At 47.9% G+C, this 23079-nt stretch overlaps 1 protein-coding gene across 1 annotated transcript in view; it reads right to left on the bottom strand.

The window, feature by feature from the left end:
* Positions 1-10: 10 nt before the first annotated feature.
* LOC309657715 (uncharacterized protein) overlaps positions 11-23079 on the bottom strand; it is a gene marked incomplete at its 5' end in the record, with an annotated part of 153511 nt that continues 130442 nt past the window's right edge. The window contains one exon of the mRNA XM_082455535.1: positions 11-145. The remainder of the gene's footprint in view (positions 146-23079) is intronic.

Raw genomic sequence — 23079 nt, 5'->3', positions numbered from 1 at the left:
AGGCGCGGGAAGGAGGCTCAGGCGCTCCGGGCCGGCAGTGGCCGCTGCTCGGGGGCTCCCTCGTCCCGGCGGCGTCGTGGGGCAGCGCTCTCCGGGGCTGTCATGCTGCCATGTCGCAGCTCCGCGCGGCCGCAAGCCTCACCTACGGGGGGAGAGGCGGGAGGAGAGCGGTTAGCGGCGCCGGCCCCGCCCCCGCCGCCTGCCCGCCCGGCCGCCCGCACTCCGGCCGGTGCTCAGACCCCGGTGCGCGCCCGCGGCACGGCTGCCCCACGCCCTGCGCAGCCCTGCCCGGCGGCGCCCCTCGTGCCCACAGAACCTTGCCCCAGCGAATCCTGCGCCCCCGCCAACACGCCGCCGTCCTCGGCGGTGTCGGCCGGTGTTTTTGTTTCAAGGTCTCCCTCACCGCGCTCTCAGAGACGTCTGTGGTTACACTTATCTCTCGGCAGCACGACAGAGGGGCCCATGCCAGTCCCTGCACCCACCCGGGGGCACGCTGCGCATGGGGCTCCTGCCCCAGCTGCATGCTCTTGGGACGTGGCTCCTGCTCTATTATATCTGATTAGAAAAAGTCCAATAGCACAGGGATCCAGACAGATCAAAATATGACTGCCAGTGAACTATATCAACGGACTGCCTGCGTTTTTTTTAAAGTTTACAGGACTCTTTGCCTGCTGTTTTGGTATTAGATGAGCTAAGTTAGAAAAACTTGCGTCAAAACCTTTTGCTTAACAGTAGAGAGTAGTAACACCCAACTTTATTTCCTGGGAATCAAATTACTAGCAGAGACATAGGAGGGAGTCTCTGCTTCAGAGGTAAATGAGAATTTAAAAGGAAAACAATGCCATGACAAATAATAAAACTTTGCCACCCAAACTTATTTTTCATCCATTTCTCACAGGGTGATTTTTAGACAAAATGAACTACACAAGTTAAAATGCAAAGAAGAAAAATAAAGCTCCAAGAAGAACTGATGCCTTACTCACTTGGGGAAATTATTCAAAACAGAGGCATTAATGACCATTGACTAAGTATCATTACCACTGAGGGGACTTGTTGACAACAGAGACTTGCCTGTGAAGAATGCGTCCCTTGAACTGTCCCAATTCATCACATGTGCCTCTCTGCCTGAGCTTCGATTCACCCCAGGTCTGAAACTCAACATGCGCATTGTTTCTGATCTCACAAGGACTCATTCTGTTCCCAAGGACAAACGGCTTCATTACCAGAGGGCTCTCTCTAACGGCTTAAACCCCCTTCAGGGAGGCCTGAACCCTGAAATGGGCCGCAGGGCTCCTCACAGCCCCATTTACTGCCCGCCTCCCCCCGCCCCCAGCCCACCAAGGTCAGGAAGAATCGCACAGCTCACATCTGACATCTGGGCACATGGCTCTGTTCTGAATGATTAGATCTTATTAACTGAGGTCATCTCAACTCCCTAAGAACTACAAAGAGCCTCATGGCATGTGGGCAATGGTTGGGCGGGGAGTTATGAAGAGGGAGGAGAGTGGGGAAAGAAGGGAGTGGGTGTCAAAGCTCCTCCACCATGCTGGCTAACATCCTAGTTAGAGGTGATTACTTACCTTATAAAACACAGTGTATTTAACAATCCTCACATCACTGCACTTATACAAGATGCTATTTTGCAAAATTAGCGCAAAGCTAGGAACAGAGGAACTTAACTATCATGGTGGTGTGTGTGTGTGTGTTTGTGTGTGTGTGGCACTGGGGAAGGGAGAGGTGGTGTGCTGCACGCAAGAGTTTTGGTGTTCATCAAGTCTGGGCTCCAAATCTAGCTCCACCACAGACTGGCCATATTGACATCTAACTTCTCAGAAACTTAGCTTTCAGGTTCCTCATGGACACATGAAGCAAGAAAGGGTACCCTGCCTCACAATACTGTTGTGAGAAATAAGCAACATCCTGTGAAAGCACCTCGCACAGTGCCTGGCATAGTAAGTGCTTAGTAAATATCAACTCCTTTGCCTCAGAAGCTTTTCCCCTAACATGGATGACACTGGTCAGACAGCTGTTTAACCAACGGAAGTGCTCCGTGGATAACAGAAACTTGGCCGTTAAAAGATTAAGCAGAGGCTATTTAGAGAGGGATGAGGTCACTCATGTCTAAAGCTTCCCTGGTGGGCTTTGAGGGTGAGGTCCTGGTCTTACTTCCTGTTTCCCTACTGCCTAACACAGCTGACAAGCTCAGCTGGGGAAAATAAATTAGCATTAGGCCAGAAGTATAACCTACTCCCACTCACTCATTCTCACCTCCCCCAACCCCCAACATTACCAAATAGAAATGCCTTTTGAGGGCTTCCCTGGTGGCGCAGTGGTTGAGAATCTGCCTGCTAATGCAGGGGACACGGGTTCGAGCCCTGGTCTGGGAAGATCCCACATGCCGCGGAGCAGCTGGGCCCGTGAGCCACAACTACTGAGCCTGCACGTCTGGAGCCTGTGCTCCGCAACAAAAGAGGCCGCAACAGTGAGAGGCCCGCGCACCGCGATGAAGAGTGGCCCCCGCTCGCCGCAACTGGAGAAAGCCCTCGCACAGAAACGAAGACCCAACACAGCCAAAAATAATAAATAAATAAATAAAAATTAAAAAAAAAAAAAAAAAAAAGAAATGCCTTTTGAGTAAAAAGTTACCAATACAAAAGAGCTTTGGAGGAGACTGTGTATAATGAAAGTGATCATTCTAAATGAGAACAAGGAAACAAGCTAGGATGACTCCCGGGTGGACGCCCCACCCCATGCAAGCTGGGCCCACCCACCAGGCTTACAAACACTCTCAGTCTACAGGTGGAGAGTCTGCTTGTGAGGAGAGAATGAGGCTCTACAAGATCTTCCCATCTGATTAGAAAGCCAGTTTACTGATGGGCACAGCTGCTCTCAATCCCTGCCCCTCTACTGTTGAATGGCAATTTTTCAATATGAATAGAAAACCTCTACATAGTTGACCTCTTGCAGAACCTCAGACTCTGCTACAACCTCTCGGGTGACTTGGATCTTAATGAATATGCGAAGGGTATACTGTTCTGGTCAGCAAGCTCACCTCAGAGTCAGGGATGCAATTAGGTTGCAACTTCTAAAGAGAAAGGATGTGAAACTTCAGGAGAAAGGAAGATGGCACATTCAGGCTTAGCAAAATGGTTCATGCCAAATTTGAGGCAGGATTATTTAGGGACCCCTGTGCTTAAATTCAGAAAGTCGAGTCCCCTGTCCATCTGTACTAAAACAATTCCCCCCTCCACTATACCAGAGTCTCACATCCACACCAGAGTGGCTGGAATGACGCCTTCATTTTTCTGTTTGCAACAGGGAGATAAGATGTTTTGGTCTTGTCAGCAAATCTGCTAATTACTACTATTAGAGGAACAGCCACAATATGCAAGGCTGACTGACAAAAACTGGCTTTCCTCAGGATCCAAGAAAAGCCCTCGGGTCGGTGGGACAGGGGAAAATCTGGAAGTGCAGCAAGGGGCTTCTACAGTGCTCTGTACTCTGGTAAAATGCCCCAGTTTGGTCATATCAGATGTGCAGGGAAAGTCACATACTGAGATAATATCCACATCATGGGAAAACAGATCCCTGTCACAGATTTTGTTAACCCAGGGATTCAGCACAGATCTCCTTAGCACCACACTGCTGTTCACTGTGATTCCCACTCCTCCAAAGATCCTGTAGTAAGACCAGACCCTTGTTGACATTCCATGTAAACATCTTCTTTCCGTGGACCACTAAATACATATCCCCTCCAGGACACCTGGCTTTACTACCACATCCCTGATGGATAATGTGGACAGCCCTCTGACTTTCAGAAAAAGATGCTATGATTGTCACAAAGGTCCACAGAGGAAAGCTTCTTAGCAAGGAATAAGAAAAAAACCCAAAACAAACGAGACTCCTGCAGAAACCTAGGGTAATATACCACAGTCAGAATACAGAGCCAGGAGGAGTGACAGATGGGTGGTCCATGGGAATCGTCATACACAGCTCTCCAAAGAGCCCTAATATTTAAAAGAAGGGGGAGGTGTGAGCAGAGCTGACACCTCTGAAAGGGGTCTGAGAGGGGTCCTTTCCTTGGCAGCTTCGTGCTGTCAGTGCAAAGGGAAGAGAGTGCATGTGAGGCAGAACCGCCCAGCATCAGTTGACTAGGAGATTACAGTACAGAAGCCTGGGAACAAAGGTCGAAGCTTCTAGAAAGGTGGGGCAGACCGAGCGCACTTCAATCACAGCTGCGTCAAATGCCCACACTCTCCACCATCACAGCAACAGCAACAGCAAAGCCTGAGAAGGAGACCCTTGCAAACCACGTTTTGAAGACCACCACCACCTTACTCACCTTGGTTCTCTTTTTCAACTTCATTAAGAAAATTTGCAAACATAGATATAAGGTGAAGAGAACGGACAATGAACACCGCATACGGAACACCAGTTAACATGTTGCCGTATCCGTTGTACAGATCTGTAGCATACACACTCACACTCATACGCAGACATCTTCTCTCTGAACCGTTTGAACATGAGTCACAGATGTCTTGACACTTCACCCCTAAATACTTTTGCATACACCTCCTAAAACTGAGGACATTCTCCCCCGTGACCACAGTACAATTAACACACCCAAGAAAACTGATAATAATTCCGTTATATCCAAAAGCTGGGTCCACACTCAAATTTCCCTACCCTGCCTCAATTTTTATAGCTGTTTTTTTAAAACCATGACTCAGTCAAGGCTCATGCATTGCATTTCGTTATGTCTTTAGTCTCTTTTAGTCAAAAATAGTCCTTCCGTCCCTAACCTACCCCTGCACCGCCTGCATTTTCTCCTCTGACATTGCCTTTTTTGAAGATACCAGGCCAGTTGTCTTACAGGATACCCCACAATTTGTCTAGTTCCTCATGTTGCCATTTAAACTTGTTCTCTATCCTCTGCTGTAGAGAAACTGGAGGTTAAATCTAAAGGCTAGTTTAGATTCAGCTTAAACATTTTTGGTGAGAATCCTTTGTAGGTGATGCTGTGTAATTCCTACTGCATCACATTTGGGAGGAATATGATTGAGGCTACAACTCAGAATCAGTAACTTTACACATACATACATATGCATATGTGTATGTGTGTGTGTATATAGACAGGCAGAGACAGAAACAGACAGAAGTCTGTCTGGTCCTCTCTGGCCCTAAAAAAATCCAAATGTTGGTGAGGCAGTGAGCACAAGTCTGCTCTGGGCAGGAAGCGGGGGGGCGGGGGGGGGGCACTTGGTGGTGGTCGTTCTGATGTCACAGTGAAGACACCCTGTCTTGAGAGAGGCCATCCTGGAAGCTAAAGAAATCCTTCACCAAAGGGATTTTACTTTACATAGTCTTTGTGGTTCAGTAAGTACTAAAAGAATAGGAACTCCTGTGATTAATAATACATTTACTACACTGACCCACGTGGCCCAAACAAGCGATACGCTTCGGAGCAGACTGCACTTTGCTCCCACACCACGGGTAGTTTCTTGGCCAATATCCATGTTCATTATTACCATCTCCCTCAGATGCACAAGTCCCACAAAGGCTCAACACCATGGCCTCCAGCCGGGCGTCTCCCGGAAGGATAAGAGGATTAGGAAAGGAGAATTTATGTGCTTTTGCCTTCCAGAAGTTGAAAAGACCCTCTAGAGTGCTACTTCTAAGAGTGTGGTCCCTGGACGCCCCCAGCTCCTAGAGGGGGATGTGGGCCACCTGTTTCAAAAAGCCTAAGTTCCTGGTTCCCACACACTGAACCAAACTTTCTGGAGGTGCTGCCAGAAACTGCGTTTTTAACAAGGCCCCAGGAGCTTCTTTACACACTGGACTCTGAGAGTCCGTCAGCTGGGAGGAGGTCTCACACGGGTGTGGTCCGCTTGCACAGAGCCGTTCCCTGGTGCTGGGGCAGGCAGGGGGCGTGGGCGGCGGGCACTGAGGCCGAAGAGAAGGCCGAGGAGGCGGGTGGCCCAGTGCATCAGGACACAGCCGGACCAGCTGTCCCCGGCAAGGCTCGCAGAGCCACACAAGTCACAGGGGCGGGCGACTCTGCAGGGAAACCAGCCGCCCCCCTCACTCCTCCGCTCACGTGTTATCCGGGAATCCTCGGATGGCGTGCGGGGCCCCCCCGTCCATTGCGACCTCCTCTTCGGAGCACAAGCGGTGTTAGAACTGAAGAGACAGCGCTGGCGTGAGCAGATCAGCACCTTCCACGATCTTTGTAAAAAAATTAGCTACCAAAGGAAGTTCTGCAAACTCTCATTTGTCCTGGTCACTCCCTGAAATACACTATGGAAATGCAGACACCTTGACTCTGTTTAAGAGGAGGGTCCAAGTACACTAATAATTACACTGTTCTTCAGGCTACAGCCCCAACATGCTCAACACCTCCTGCTCATTGCCAATATCCTTTCCTCAGGGATAAACCCTTCTGCTCCATCCCACCTGACTCCACGGGCAAACCCTCAAGCTGTGCTGCTCAAGGGGGGCGACTGCACCCCTCCCCCCTTGCAGGGGACACCTGGCAATGTCTGGAGACATTTTCGGTTGTCACAACGTGGAGTGGGGAGGGGTGCTACTCGTATGTAGCGAGCAGAGGCCAAGGGTGCTGCTAACACCGGCCCTCCCGCAGCAGAGCAAGTCGGGCCGTGGAGGGTGACAGCCCCACTCTGGGGCCTTCCTGCAGTCTTCACATTTGTAGGTGCAACTTAAAACAGAGCTCGAAAGTCCCCACACTTTGGAAAGGTCTGCTCTAATGAGCAAGTCATGTTCTATCACCTGGATGGACATGCACAGTATTCACTAAATTAAGTACACTTGCAGTCGTTTTTCTGCAAAATTCTTTTAAGGTCCAAGCTAATCTGTATGTCCAAGATGTCAGGCTGACAGGACGTGGAATCCAACTTGCCAGAGTTGACAGAACCTCGACCCTGCCTCTCTCGGGGTCCTGGCAGTTTTTCTGGACCACAAACGAAAATCAGCTTTTGTTTTCAGTAATCTCTACTCTACGAATGGCAAAATGGGGCTTCTTGAAACTGCAAGTTTGGCCACATGGCCTTTATTTCTCTCGAATTCTCCTTCTCCAGAGTTGGGCTAGCCACTCAGTACGTGCTCGGGTGGCCTTGGCCACTGCAAATGTCAGGGAATCTCAAGGAACTTACCAAGTAGACCTAAGTAATTTCAGGCATTCCAGTTATCACCTGACCCCAGCTTGGCTCCCCTCTGCAAGATGCTTCTCTCTCCCACTGAACCCAGAGGTGGTTTCAGCTGCCTGGTGGCCCCTCCAGAGAAGTGACGGTTCCACTCTCCAGAACACCTCAGCAAGCCTCTTTTTTCTGGGTCTGATCACTCGCTGAGGAGCCGCTCATTGTCAAGTTTGTTTTTTAATTCACCAGTCCTGGCCGGTCACATGTGTCTTCCTCGATGCCCACTCCAACTCCTCTGTATCCAATCAATTTGCTTTCTGAGCACACATTTCTAGAGGGGTCATTTTTACACTCTGTCCTGAGGCATCAGCAACCAGGGACAACAGGTCCACCTGTCCGGTCCTATTTTCTAAACGATCCATTCTTTAAGATTTCTCAAGCCCACTTACACATTATTGATTTATCGATTTATTTATTTGGCTGTGTCGGGTCTTATTTGCGTCATGTGGGATCTTCATTGTGACATGCGGGATCCTTCGCTGCGGCACGCGGGCTTCTCTAGTCGCGGCTTGTGGGCTTCTCTCTAGTTGTGGTGCGTGGGCTCCAGAGCGCGCAGGCTCAGTAGTTGCGGGGCGTGGACGTAATTGCCCCGGGGCAAGTGGGATCTTAGTTCCCCAACCAGGGATCGAACCCTCGTCCCTTGCATTGGAAGGCTGATTCTTAACCACTGGACCACCAGGGAAGTCCCCCACTTACACATTTTATAACTCCTTTTCTTTCTACAAATGTCATCATCTAAAAGTCTGCAGGAGGCAAGTCTTCCTTTACATGTCTTTCTGTTTCTGTCCAACAGGAGAGACTGAAGAACCAACTTCCATGGTGGGCACCAAGGTCCTGCTAGCCAGGGCCCACATGCCTATGCCCTGTACGCACTGTGTGGGGTCAGAGGTTTCACGTTTGCTGAAGCGGAATTACAACTTGAGCTTCAAGAGATGCCTTTTAATGTTACTGTTTTACATAATTTTAAACGAATGTATTTTTCATATTCATAATGAATTCTGGCAAAATATAAGCCATGACGTGAGCCTCACTAGTATTTTCAGGATCAGTAAGAAAGCAGAGAGTTTTAATGGACAAAAGTAACACAGGGTGGAAAACAAAAAACTTGTAAGACCTTACATGTAAAAATCAAGATACTTCCTGCTTCATGAACTCCCTGGTGCCACGGAGGGGGACTGCAAATGCCCTCTGTTTAAGTGACCCAACTCTGAGGATAAATAACCCTTAGGGGATGGGCTTCTGGCTCATCTAAGTGGGCAGCTGGGCAGCCCGCCCCAGCACTGGGGAGCACGGATGTTCATTCTGACAGCAGCTGCAGGCCTTCTTGTCCCTTCTGCACAGAGGCAGAAAGAATTGCTGCTTGTGCACAAGATACAAGGCCGTCAGCCGGGTTCCCCTCTAGCAGCTGAGGAAGGTCCAACCACGGTCAGTGGAGAGGATTATGCCACCTGTTACTTCTGAGCCTCTCACACAAGCCCATAAAACACCAAGTAAACTCAAGAATCAACTAGAACAAGAGTCCCTTCCTGATTGGAAGCTTCTGGGAAAGCTCTTGTGAAGGACTGTATTATACTTTCAAATATTCTGTCTCTTCTTCGAGGAAGATGATATTTTTCCACCCCATCGACATCAGACCTGACCACAGGACTTGTTCAGCCAATCCAACATGGGCAGAAGTGACACATGCCACTTCTGGGCAGAAGAGCTTAGGAGCTGGTGCTTGGCTGTCCAGCTCTCGTCCCACTCCCACGAAATCAGAAAAATCCCAGACAGAGACCTCTCCATCCGCCTGGGTCCCTGACAACACGAAGCAGAGGCACAGCCGGCCCTTGACGGACATGCAGCGTGGGTGAAAAAAACCAAACTTCTGTTGCTGCCGATGCTGAGATATTAGGGTCACGGAACAACCCAACCTCCTCTGAGGGCTGAGCTCCTGGCAGAGCCAGTGCCTGTGCATCCTGCCTTTGGTGTCGGGATCCATTCAACTCCACCATCCCCTACGACAGACACGGCGAAGAACCGTTTGAAATTTAACAACAATAAAATTCATCTCGTGAGACACATGAAAGCTTGGCAACTATCTCAGAAACATTCACTGTACAACTCACTGAGGTAAACTGCTTCGATAAAAAGTTCACTTTCTTAATATACTTATTTTAGGGTTAATGAATGGAAGTACTAAGAAAGAAGAAAAAGTCCCAATTGAGTAAATGAGGACATCAGCAGTGGCTCTGAGAGCGACAGCTGGAAGAATCGCTTCCCACATCAGGCGCTTCTCCGAGCCTCTTTCCAAAGAGTCCTGACTCACACGGAGCTGCCTCGGCTTTCCTTCTATTTCTTCCATCCTGGGATGGCTCCAGCTACCTTGTGCAGCCGCCAGCTAGGATGGCAACTAGGAAGTGTGCTTCTAACGAACACAAGAAGGGAGCTCTCAGCTCTGCCTGGAGGGAGGCTCAGCCAGACCAGCAGCGCAGGAGACACGTCCAGGGCCAGCTGGTACCAGGTGTCAGACCAGGACGCAGGTGCGGGGCTGCCCAGGGGCCTGTCTCCAATGGGCATCAGGCCAGGTCTTTCCAAGGAATGGAGCCCACAGGGCTGGAGTGAGGGTATCCACAAACCAAGGGGGCAAGAGACCACGGAGGAGGGCAGTGGGGATGACCGAAGCCCTGGGCCTCTGGCTGCAAACAAGAAGTAATGACAGCCCAGGATGCAGGGCAGTAAACGCGGAGAGAGTGAAAAGCTGAGCCCATGGGGCATGAGGCGGAAGAAGCAAGTCACAGGCAGACAAACGGCCGTGACCACACTTTTAACTGGTTTCAGGTCATCTCCACCATGAGAATCCAAATATTCCCTCCAGGAATACAGTCATTTCAGAGATGAAGGAGAAGAACATAGCATTAGGGTGAAAACTGGTGGCTTCCGTGAGGAAGACGTTCATCAGCTCATGAGAACACCTGTCACTTTAAAAATACAGTTGTTTTAAGTTAGGTATCGCCTCCTTTTGAACCAAGTCTGTATATATAGACACAGACACACACAGACACACACACACACACACGTGGTATCATCTTATAAACTCAAAAATTAGTAGTAGACAAAAATGTTAATCTGGAAATAGTCACAGGTAGTTAAAGAATGGCAAAAACGGTTTTCTTTCCTTGTATCTCCACTGGCCCTGAAAACCTGACCCAATTAGTGCTACTGACAGAAGAAACGGGAGTGGTTAATGTTCCAGCTGGGCCTTAGTGCCAAGGTTCCAAGCAGCCGTTAAGGCGGTGACGGGCGTGAGCGCAGCGGCATCCCAGCGTGGCCCAGGGGACAGGCCAGCTGCATGACTCACAGACAGGGGTGCCAGCCCAAAGCCCAAGCCAGGAACTTCCTGGAGGGCACAGGGCAGGAGCAGCTCGCAACAGCAGCAACCTTCACCCAGAATCCCATCAAAACAAACACCACAAGGCTTGCACTGCCATCGGATTTACCTGCAAAGCTCTCAGCAGAGTGACGCATTTCTAATTACCCACTAAAGGATGTTATCAGTGAAATGGGCCTAATGATGTAAGATAACCCGCATCCTTAAAAACCAAGACTTAATTCGGGATTTACCCAGGGACCAAGACAATGCTAGCCATTGCTCACTTTAAAAAAAAAAAAAACACACAACACCTTCTATATTCTCACTGAGGTCACTTCTGTTTCTAACCAACATTGCTAAGCAGTAGTGGTATTTTAGAAAGTTTTTGAATGATTTAAAGTAAAGGGCCAAAGTTTATTGTAGGCTGGTTCATATTTCTAAAAGCATCACTGAAATGTTCAAACTCACTGTTTTTCTTATTTCACCCACATCGACGCTGGTTTTTCACAACCAAAGGTACAACTTGCAGCCTTAACGTCTGAACTGCCCTATCTTGTGTCCACAGTACACACTTCCTGAAAGCCAGTGAGCTCAGAGAAGGATCTGGAAACAGCCTAAGGCTTTATGTATTGAACACACAAGCAATAAAGAACAAAATGCGCAAGTGGATATTCACAAACATGGCTCTCCATTCATGTATCAAAAATTTCCCCTCTTTAGCGCCTTACTTCTCTCAAATATTTAAGACCCATGAAATACTGTGTTTTGAGGACTGCACACAGACATACAGACACACATTCACACACATCTGTAATGCTAGATGTTTTTAACATCCAAAAAGTCAGCAGGACCGATCTGTATGCTGCATCCATGCCCAGTTCATTAAACACTATCCATCTCAGTGATTTCACAGCCAGACAGCAAGCCACCCAGCATTTTTCAACCTTCCCTAATGAGAATGCCAAATTCAAAACCATAGACAGGTTTAAACTTCCTTCATTTATTAACTAGAGGAATTCCCCAGACATTTAGGATTCAAACTGTGTTTTGAAAACGGAAGAGCTTAAGTGTAGTCCCCAAAGGGATGCACACTCTTCGAGGAAAAGCCAGTTCAACACGGAGCTGCCAGCAGCTTTGGGACCACCCTTAAAGGCAGGCAAGGCCTCGGCCTGCATTACTGAACTGGCCTCAGGACTCAGGAATGTGCCAGGTGGGAGGAGGAGGCCCAGTGAGCTTTTCTCACTGCAGCTCAGATGAAGTCACTGCAGACTCAAAGTTCAAGCCGGTCACAGAAAACCCCACTGTGGAAGTTTGAACTCTTGTCCTTGTTCATAGGATCCAAGACTCTTTCTGGGAATAGGGACTTATTGTTACAGCTTCTAACAATAGCGCGGCCTCGTAAACAGAGATGAACTCAGAAGAAGAGAGTACAGATCAGAAGACCAGGCCACTTGAAAACAAAAGCAAAAGTGCTGGAAAGGCTGGGAATACAAACGGCTTTAGGTTCACTTTCCTGAGACATCGCAACCACTTGTTCCCCACCTTCTCACCTGTAAGGGCTGCTAAGCCAGGTGGGCAAAGAGGGACCTGTCTCAGTTTACACACATGTCCATTGCCCTGGACACCAGGTGCCGCCGTGGGCACCTCCCTTTGAACCCGCGTGGCTCAGAAACAGAAAGGTGCTTGGCAAGGGAGCCCCAGGCAATCAGGGGAGGGGAAAAATAAGACTGTGTTTTGGTTAGGTAAGAAAAAGCAGCACCCTGGGGTGCTGACACATATTACTCTGAGGTGTTTGGAGCAAACAGACTTCATTACAGCAAACATTTCCCACGGCTCTGATGACCAAGGGCCTTGGGAGAAGACACCCACATGTGGCAGAGAAAGGCCCTTTCTCCACATCCCACGTGCCAACCCCCATGAGCAGGGTGGCTGATCATTCTGGGTCCCGGCAGAAAACGTGGGCAGGACAATGTTTGGGGGAAGGTCTCTCAGGCTCACGCACAGGATGAAGGTGTGCTCAACAGTCACCCTCTCAAGGTTGCTACCAAACCCACTGCCCCACTCTTCCAGCCAATGAGCTCATCCAGAAAGGCAGCCTCGGGTGGTGATTCAGTCCGGAGCCCGACTGTCTGGATTTGAATCCTGGTTCTACCACTTCCTAGGCGGTCACCTTGGGCCCAAATGTGGCTCAGTACCTCAGTTCCCGTGTCTGTAATATGGGGATATGAACAGAACCTACCACACAGGCGTGCTGTGAAGATCAACTAAGTTAAAGTAAGTAACAAGCTTAGAACAGTGCTTGGTGGATGGTAAGCACTCCAGGCAGGCAGAGTACACTTTCTGGAGCAGGATCCAGCCTCCCCATCCCCAAGTCCCACGTCAACAAGGCCACTTCTGAAGTCACACCACGGCATTCCTTTCCCCATTTACATCTCCCTTTTCTAGGGCCCACCTGGCATGTGAGTAATTAGCCTCACCATCAAATATCAATTTTCTCCAGGTAAAAAGAGTTCTACAGCACAAAGGATACAAATGGATACAAATGGATACAAAAAGGATAAAAAAGACCTATTTCAACGCTATCACCCTGGTTGTACCTTTAGCTCTGTGTCTTTGAACAATGACGTGGAGGTGTTCAAAGTATCTACTCCAAAGGGTGTTACAAGGATTAAAAATCCGTGCATGTAAAGCAAGGTATAATCTGAAGTACTCAACAGGTAGTAGGAATCATCACTATTATCATATTTGGTCAACACTTATTTTTATGCTCTTGGTGGGCTGTCTCCACACAGCCACAAAAAATCACCTTCTACTATCAATATCCTTCTGTAGACTGAAGCTCGTCAAATGGCAAAGTCATAGGTGGGAACAAAGACACTAGACAGGAAGCAGGGGAACACGGGCTCTGGTCTAGGCTGTTGGCTAATGGTGTGTGACCACATGCGGCATCCTTAGCTGCTCTGGCTTCAGGGTCTCGGGTAGAAAGTGGTAGGGTGTTGGAGCTGCTGATCGCCACTGTCACTTCTAGCTCCCAAACTCAGTCATTTCAAGAACATGACCACCCTTATCATCTTCTCCCAGACCAGGGGCTCCCCCTGGAGCAGGTGGCTTTCTAAGTCCTATGGCTCCAGTTGCAGGGGAGAAAGACACGCTTATGAGAAGTGCCAAGTGCAGAGGCAGAAGAGAAGGTCCATCTGAGCACAGGGTGCTGTCCAAGGGTCACGGTCAGAGGGCGTGGGCTAGACTGGCTCCCTCTTATCATCCCCTTTCTCCTCTGGGGAGGGCGAACCCACCTGTAACCTTTCATTTCCAGGTGCAGAGTGTCTCTCGCATTCTTGGAAATACAGCAGAGCGGTCCCCACTCCAGTCTTCGGGCTAACGACTGAAAACGAGGTCCTCTCTATCCTTAGCTTCACATATGGAGCCAGCAATTAAAGAACCCTTACTTGGTTCTGAAAAATCCATGGTTGTAAAGAGGGTCCTTCCTTTCTTAGATACTTTAGCTTCTGTTCTAGACAAGTACAATGCTTGCTTGCTTATAAGGAATTTCATAGCCATACGCCAAAGGACGTGATAGAATACAAAGTTTTGATCACTGTTTAAAGTATTTATATTTTGGCTTCCTGTTTATTGCAAGAAGGGTGCCAACTGATTAAAAAAGGCATCTGAGTACAAGTTCTCCAGCTGGAGATGCCAACAACATGAGAGACTCCTTTTTAAGTGCTTTGGTTGCACGCAGGAATCAAGTCATATCCCTTTTATTTCAAAACATAAACTTGTATGAAACTGTCCAATAAAATTAATGTTTGCTGCTATTTATTCTCTGTTCCTTGGTGAATTATTAAAGTCAAGCAGTGCAATTCTCTCATTAGTTATAAATGGCCCCAGAAGGCTGATTTGCATCCATCGAGGGGCACTTATTTCTGATAAGCATTCTCATTAATGATATAATAAAATGTCTTGTTTTGTTACGATCATTTGAAATGATTCAAATGATGTTTAAAAATCCAACACTCCAACCCAGCAGCCTGGTGAGGAAGCTGCTGAGCTAACATAAATTCAAAGCGATTTTCAGTTTTACTTGGTACTATCAGTGAGATCATGGATAGAATTTAAAAAACAGTTGTTTTTTTTTTTTTAATTTTGGTCTCAGGGGTGTCAAAGGCAGTATTTTACCAAGGTTCAGTAAAACTGATCTGATTACGATGATAATCACAGATAGCAAAGGCCTGGGTGGGAGAGGTTCTGGTAAGACAGATTATTTGGCGGTCAACCACACAGATCCTAAATTGCAGACATGGGCTATAAGAAGAAAGCTACGTCAACAAGAACACCACTCACAAACATGCCCAGTTTCACTTCTCCTAACTTCCTGATCTTTGTTCCAAACTGCCTTTTAGCGGAGGTGGCCATTCACAAAAGCAAGGGCTGAACTGTATTCAGCCTCTGTGATACGAGCAAGAAGAAAAGTGCAGCCCTCCTAAGGTCACTCTGTGTAGGTGACTAACGAGCTGATGACTGAGGTGTGCACACACAGACACACCTCCCAACCCGGCCAAGAAGCCAAGGGCCCAGAGGCTTCAAAGATCAGAAGCAATGGACTGCTGTGGTACTGGGTGAAACTGCACCAATTCTGCAAAAATAGCTCTTATTTTTCCCAGGACCCAGAATATTTGATTTCTGGATTTTTCCTCTCTCCTTATCTCGTTAAGTCCCACCCTTCTTTGAAAATAATGCTCATAAAACATCTGCTGAAACTAAAGCACTTATAAAGAAGTCGCATATTGTGGACTTCCCAAACTGGAGAATTTCTATTAATGTGTTGTTGACCTTTGTTTATCACGGTGATTAGCAACTGCTAACTTTTATTGAATTAGGCACTGAAGCTCTAAAGAAGTAAGAAACGGCAGGTGCCCTTGTCCAAGATCTGACAGTCCAAGGTGTGTAGGGGACACAGTGGGTAATGGGGGGGGGGGGGAAGAGGGAGGGGGAGGACACAAAGATACTCCTACTGGCCTCATGGAAATGTCCTTAAAGTTGGAATCGGAAAACACAGACCAAGGCCGAGCGGAGCGTGACTAGCCACTGAGAATTGTGCTGCGGTGGGTAGGGCAGTACTAGATCAGGGAGAAGCCTGAGGAAAACACAGTAAGGTTTTATTAGGAGTATAATAATTGGGAAGTAAATCTATCGTTAGTTCAAACGGGAGAGTCACAGCTGGGGTGGGGAAAGACTGGAATTTTTCTGTTTCTGTTGGATAACCCTGGATGGTGGCATAAAAACACTTCTTAAAAGAAAGCTAAAGGGCTGGATCATGCTGACATTGCTTATGCTCTGAGCAAAACAGAAGTGGCTGATAACCCTCACGTTTTTTTGGTGTGTGTAAGTAGAAATGATAGCTGAAAGGGTGAATGAAATGATAATTAATCCAGGCATATCTGCTAGCTATTTAGTATGACGAATTTTAAACAGAAGAATGAAAATTAACCTTATTTTCTAACAGTCCCTTTACCCAAATTCACTTTTTTTTTTAATTTATGGCTGAGTTGGGTCTTCATTGCTGCGCGCAGGCTTTCTCTAGTTGCAGCGAGCGGGGGCTACTCTCCGTTGCGGTGAGCGGGCTTCTCATTGCCGTGGCTTCTCTTGTTGCGGAGCACGGGCTGTAGAGTGCAGGCTCAGTAGTTGTAGCGCATGGGCTTAGTTGCTCGGCTGCAGGTGGGATCTTCCCGGACCAGGGATCGAACCCATGTCCCCCTGCATTGGCAGGCGGATTCTTAACCACTGCACCACCAGGGAAGTCCCCAAATTCACTTTTTAACTTACAGGATTATTTGTGAACTTTTTATAATGATTTCAAGGAACTAGGATGACCTTTAAGTGAGTCTGGCTTTCTGATCCAAATTCGATCAAGAAAGAAACTCCCAGGACACACGGAGTTCGACAGCTTTAAAAGATAAACACGCTCCTGACGTGAAGCCCAGACAGTTTTAGGAGGCTGGTGTGCTTTGCCCTCTTCCGCCTCTGTTTCAGAGCATGATATCTTCTGGTCCTTAAAAAACGCTGCTAGTGAAACTCTTTTTCATAGAAATAGTTTGTACTGGATAGAGTAAATATGCATTAATGCGGCTCAGGAAAAAAATAAATGACCACACTAGGGGAAGAGTCTGCAAGTATTAAGTGTGATCCCCAAAAGGAATTTGCAACCCTTTTTTCAAGCTGTCCCTTCGCACTAAATTCTCTCTCAGTTCCTGACCACTTGGGACCTTTTCAGGAGAGGAAGGAAGGGGGCTCCAATGGATGTGGTTAAGAAAACTAGAAGTTTTTCATTTTATGTAAGACAGTCAATGGCTATGGGTACCCTAATTTCCTCATCAGAAACAAAGCAAAGTTGAAGCAGGCTGGCTGGTAGTATTCATTCCTCAGAAACCATATGATCTCATTTCTGAGAGTGAAAGATCACATTCACGTACAGTGACTTCTGAAGTCTGTTCACGTGCCTGCTTTGGAACCAGTGCTGTGACACCAAAATGATGACTCCCCATCTTCAAAGGGGTCACAGGCCAGCGGGGCGACAGCGAAGTCAGCAGGTGGGCCCAGCACAGAGCAGTTGGTGCTACGGAAGCAGTCAAGAGGGGCGCCCTGTTCTGCCTGGAGGCAGAGAAGGCCATGGGGACAAGTGCTGAGCACATGGCCTGTCAGGGTCAAGGTCATCCCTTGAAGCTGGCGGGGGGAGGGGAAGAGCAGAAACGTGGCGGGAGGAGAGAGCAGGAGCCATCCTGGGAGGGACTGGATAGGTCATGTTTGGGATTTCTGAACTCTGTTTTATACATTATGATGAGGGGCCCCTATAGTATTTTCAGCATAAAAGTGACAAAATCCGACTTGCATTTTAGAAAACTCATCTCTAGGATACCTGTGATGGAAGAAATGTTCACATACTGAGGTATGGGGAAGTCATTCTGGCTTATACATCGTTTAACTTGAATTTTATGCTAACTAAAACAGCCTGCTGGTGGTCTATCAAACATACACTGTACATCTACTTGAATTATTAAAGAAAAGGGCACACTGACCAGAAATAAAGAATGTCCATGTTAAAAATAAAGATTAAATGTCTCTCCTCCTGGGATGCCAATGCTGGTATTCCTTCCATGATAAGACTCTCTTCCCAGATGCCAAGGCCATACTGACTCGCTGTTTTGTTTTTCTTTTAAAACCTTGAAGGAATGTACCTCTGACTTGTTTGATGCTCTTTGTTCTGACAAGATAAAAAAAAAACTGTGCTGAAAACCATGCTTCTCCAGAGCCGTTCCTCGGGGTTACCCGAGAGACTGTGGGGCTATCCTCCTCAGTACAGCTCAAATAAAACTCTTTCCCATTCCTGTTACAGACTGTTTGTCGATCATTTCTGTGGACACTTTCGAGGGTTAAGCAAGTCACGGAAGGAATAAACCTGTCCCGAGTGAGTGTCTGCGTGTGCCCCTTGCACACGTGCACGCAGAGCTGCACCAGAGCTGCGCGCAGGCTCAGTGGGAGCTGGGGACCACCAGGTTTGTTCAACGGGGGCAGCGGCCCCCTCCACCCAGCGGATCGCTGCCGGTGATGTAGAAAGGGGCCCATCTGTAGCGCCAGGAAGGCCAGTTAGGAAGCTCTGGCAGGGATCCAAGCAAGGAAGTGTAAGGGCCAGAACTACGGCACTGGAGGGGGCAGGTTCGAGAAATGTTTAGGAGGGGCAGTAAGACTCAGAGAGTAACTGGACCTGGAGGTTACTGGGAAGAGGAGTCAAGAAGGACTCCCAGATTTCTGTACAGCTACTTGGATGTTTCCATTCCCTGGAGTAGGAATATGGGAGGAGGGACATGTTGGGCGAGATCACGAGTCTAGTCTGGGTGGAGAAGAACTTGAGGTCTGTGCGGACGTACACGAGGCACTGGGAGCTCTGGGGTCTTCCGGCGTAAGGGATGCAAGGGGCATGGATGAGATCTCCCAAGTGACGCTGTGAAGTAAGAAGACAGGAGAAACAGGGCGTACCCTGGGTATAGGAGAAAACTGCCAAAGGGATGGAGGAGCGCAGGCCAATGGGTAAGATAGAGGGGACCACGTGTCCTGGAGGGCAAGGCGGAGGGAGCTGGGCGCGGGTCCCCGAGGTCCGCAGAGACCAGGGCCTACAGGGCCGTTCACAACCCAGGAAACACAGAATCCTAGAAAGAGGTAACGAGACGGCTAAGCAGGAGCCGGTCAGTCTCACTGTGGCCTGAGATACACTTCAAAATGCTGTGCACTGCACTTTAGCTAGATCCTCAATTTCCCGGCCCCAAGCATTTAATTAAATGCAAAAAAGTCCCAAGGAGTACCTTATCTGAGGAGTCATTACAATAAACAGGCAGTTAGCACAAGGTCACGATGAGGACGAATGTGAACAATACAGCGCTTCGAGGCTGCTGGGGGCGTGAGGAGGGGTGCCGGGGAAGGAAACGGGCCGGACAATGCACAGATGTGGACGTTTTCGCTGCCAGGAGTATCAGACAAACAGGAAGACCTTAAACTTCTCCAACTGGGAACGCTCAGTTTTGCCTGCTGAGCGGAGGGGCTGAGCACATGGCTGGAGCACAGAAACAGAAGGTTGTGATTAAGGCTGCGAGGACTGCTCCACCCGGAACCTGCAGGCAGCCGAGGCCCCGCAGACCCTGCTCCCCAAGCCCGCGCCCTCCCCGGCTGGTCTATGGGGCTTTGCGCACATGGCCTGTGGGACCACAGGAGCCTCACGCACTCATGAGACCCAAACGAGGCCAGGACACCAAATTTCACAATTTTAAAACTTTTTGCTGACATCTAGCAGAGAATTTATGTGTACGAAGCCTCTAAGTGGGAACCAAAGAAAAACTCTGATGTAATTATCCAAATGGCACGCTCTGCTCCAGTAACCAAATCACAACGGAGGTACAGGAACTGTCAGCCACCCTTCTGCATTTCAAAAGTTAGGAAGTTCACAAAATGTAAAGTTATATATATTTTCTCCCTATTTAGCAATTCAAAAATATTTTTTAAAACTATGCAAACGAGGAATATTTCTTTTTTTTTTTTTTTTAAGTCTCCAATTGCTATTGCCAAAAAACTGAGCTTTTCTATCGCTCGAGGAATATTTCTTGAAATAACTAAAGTTTCAGAACATCACCTGGTTGGTATCCCTTAACCGTTAAACGCAAATTGTCTGCTCTATCTATACAGGGTTTCTCAACACGAGCGTTTCTGACATCTGGGGCTGGATAATTCTGTGTCCTGTAGTTGGAGGCTGTTTAGCAGAATCCCTAGCCTCTTCCCACTACATGCCAGTAGCATTCTCCTGGTTGTGACAATAAAAAATGTCTTTAGGGGCTTCCCTGGTGGGGCAGTGGTTGAGAATCTGCCTGCCAATGCAGGGCACACGGGTTCGAGCCCTGGTCTGGGAGGATCCCACATGCCACAGAGCAACTGGGCCCGTGAGCCACAATTACTGAGCATGCGCGTCTGGAGCCTGTGCTCCGCAACAAGAGAGGCCGCGATAGTGAGAGGCCCGCGCACCGCGATGAAGAGTGACTCCCGCTTGCCGCAACTAGAGAAAGCCCTCGCACAGAAACGAAGACCCAACACAGCCATAAATAAATAAATAAATAAATAAATTAAAAAAAAAAAAAAAAGAACCTCTGCTTTAAAAAAAAAAAATGTCTTTAGATGTTGTCATATGTCCCTGAAAGACAATTCTGCCCTAGAAGGTACCCACTTGTGGTTAAGGCACAGGACGTAGACCGAGATGAGATTCAAGTCTTGGCAAACGGCATATACTAGCAGAATAAAGCTGGGCAAGTAACTACTTCCCTGTGCCTCAATTTCCCCAGCTGCAAAATAGGGATACTACTATCTACTTCATGAGATTGATATGAAGATTAAATGGGAAAACTAACGTCAAATACTTGGTACAGAGCCTGACACACAGTAAGCTTTTAGTAAATGGCAGCAATGATTCTGTTAAAAGAGAGAGTTGTAGTCCCATGACCTTGAAGACAGAATTGAGCAGGTCATTTGTTTGTCCATCCGGTAAGAACAAGTTGCGCACATAGCTCACGTCTAAACAGTCTCTACAAGGGCACTTACGGCTAGAATGTTAGAAACACAACTACTACGGTACTAACCCTGAGAAAATCAAGTTGCTTTAATCCCTGTGGGGACGAAAGCGGGGTAGGCATACAGGGAAAAGAAAAGAAAAAAAAAAAAAAAAAAGCTACAGACCAAAGAGAAACAGCCTGGCACAAAGAGAAAAAGGTAAAAATTCACACCTTTAATAAAACGACTTGGGCCACAAATCAAATCAACATGCTGAATCTGGGGTCAGGGTCCCACGGTAAGAGCTGGTGAGCATCTAAACAGTGACAGCTGGTCACTGGAAGGAGAAGAGGACAGTCCTAAGTTGGAGCAGCAAGGAAGAAAAGTAACGCAGGCAAATGCCAAAGAAGTGGGGAGAGGCGAGCACTGGAGATGCCCTCTGTGGCCAGGAGCTGTCTTACAGCGCGATCCCAGAAACACAGCCGAGCCCGCTGAGGACGGTGGCAGAGCCCCCAGGGCTGCCCCGAGTCCACTGCCTTTGAAGGGAGTGATTAGGAACCTCAGACCAGGACATCTCCCCCCAGCTGTTCCCTGGCCCCTCGGTGGGACAGGTGGGGTTTCACTGCTCAGTGGGCCCCCGCGCCTCTCAGCCCCCGCCCAGGGCCCACCTGCACCTCCCCTCCACAGCCGGGGAGCAGAGGGCTGCCTCTCCCGCCCAGCCCATGTCATCTGTGCTTCCCACGCGTCCTGGGTTTGGATGGAACAATCAGAACGCAAACACTGTGAGTCAATCGGCATCCAAACCGTCTTGGGTTTGGAAACAGTCGGTGACTTTATCCGGTAGCTGAAGTCTGAAATAAGCTGTTTCAAACAGTCATCTGACTCACAGAGAATGCAACGCTAAATTGGATCTAACTCCTAATTAGCCATTCCAAAATACAACCAAGTCTTTGTGAGACAAAGCCTGAACATATTTAGTGAAACACCCTCTTCACTGTCTTTTTCTGACCCATGATTTACTTATAACTCGAGAACATGCAATTGTCTATTATTATGTCATTCAAATGCACCATATTTTTCTTTGCTCATTAAAGTAAAATAAATAACCCAGAATAGTAGTAGGCTTGTGCCCAGCGTTCAAGGCTGCACACATTAACATGGGACCCTGCGTCCGTACATCTATAATTTTCTGAGCCCAACTCTTGCCCACCCGAAAACCCCGTGCAGGCGAGTGACTTTTTACCCCGATACACTATTATGTTGCTGTCGGTTGAATGCACGCTGAGAACCAAATGAGTAAAACAAGACAAGCCTCCATTCTTTCCTGAAGGAAGGCCACACAGCGGCCTGCATTTGACCCCAACATCAAATCAAAGACATCACAGGGCATTTACATTCCAGGGAGATTTTTACACAATAAAAACTCCCACAGCACAGCTTAGAAAGTAAAATATTTGACATAAATGAAGCACCCAACAGGTAGTAGGGGTTAGACATTGGAAAAACAGGCAACAAATAAAGAGTTGACTTAAAATATCCTAAATCATTTTGAGAAATTCTAGAAAGTTGAATCTAAACTCACTGTGTCAGAATTAATTTGGGAAACATTTAGTCCTGCTTGAGGGAGAACTGGGCTTCCCCCAGCCAACATTTGATCAAGTCACCATTTCCAGAGCTTGTTCCTGTCAGTGAGTAACTAAGTGTTCCTCTCCCGCAGGGGCCGGGAGGACGAATCAGGGCCAAACACCTTGGAGACAGAAAAACAAACGGAGTCAGTTACTATGTTTTTAACTCAGTTCTGTCTGGAAATCAGGACGCAAGACGCTGAAGAGCCAGCTTCAGGGAAGCTCTTCATGCTGAGGAGATTTTTCAAAAGTACAAATGAGAAGTCCCGGAGAGCTCGGCCGTGAGGAAGGCTGATAAACGGCACCGTGACCTTCCGACGGCCTCCCAGGAGGCACTGTCCACCCCCAGTGCTGGGGACAATTTTTAATTCAAAAGGATCAAAATTTGGATCAGCTTCCTATCTCATGATTTCACCTGACCCTTTTTGTGTTTGCCAATTTGATAACACAAAGTTCCCTGCCTAAAAATTGGTAAAGATGGCCAGCTTCACTGTACTTCTAGGGGAGCCAAGGAATCAAGGATTTCAGATTTTACTTCATTCACACGGAGAGGAAGGAAAAAAGATGGTGAAATTTTTGAATTTCGTTATTACAACAGTTTTTAATCTCATCAAAAGAGAAGCTGACCAAGGTCATTCAACTGGAAAAATCAGCTATACCCTTCCACCCACCCCCCAGCTTTATTCATCCAGATCCACGATGTTTATTGAACTGCCTGGATGAGAATGTGAGGTGTCACCAACATTTCCAGTCTCAAGTCCTGAAGAGAGTGAGCAGGGATGGGAGCTGCAACGCCCAATATTCATCA

This window comes from Balaenoptera physalus (assembly GCF_965194825.1).
Source record: "Balaenoptera physalus genome assembly, chromosome: 3".
Lineage (NCBI taxonomy): Eukaryota > Metazoa > Chordata > Mammalia > Artiodactyla > Balaenopteridae > Balaenoptera > Balaenoptera physalus.
The sequence above is the reverse complement of the archived record's forward strand: the minus strand, read 5'-3'. Positions and strand labels throughout refer to the sequence as shown.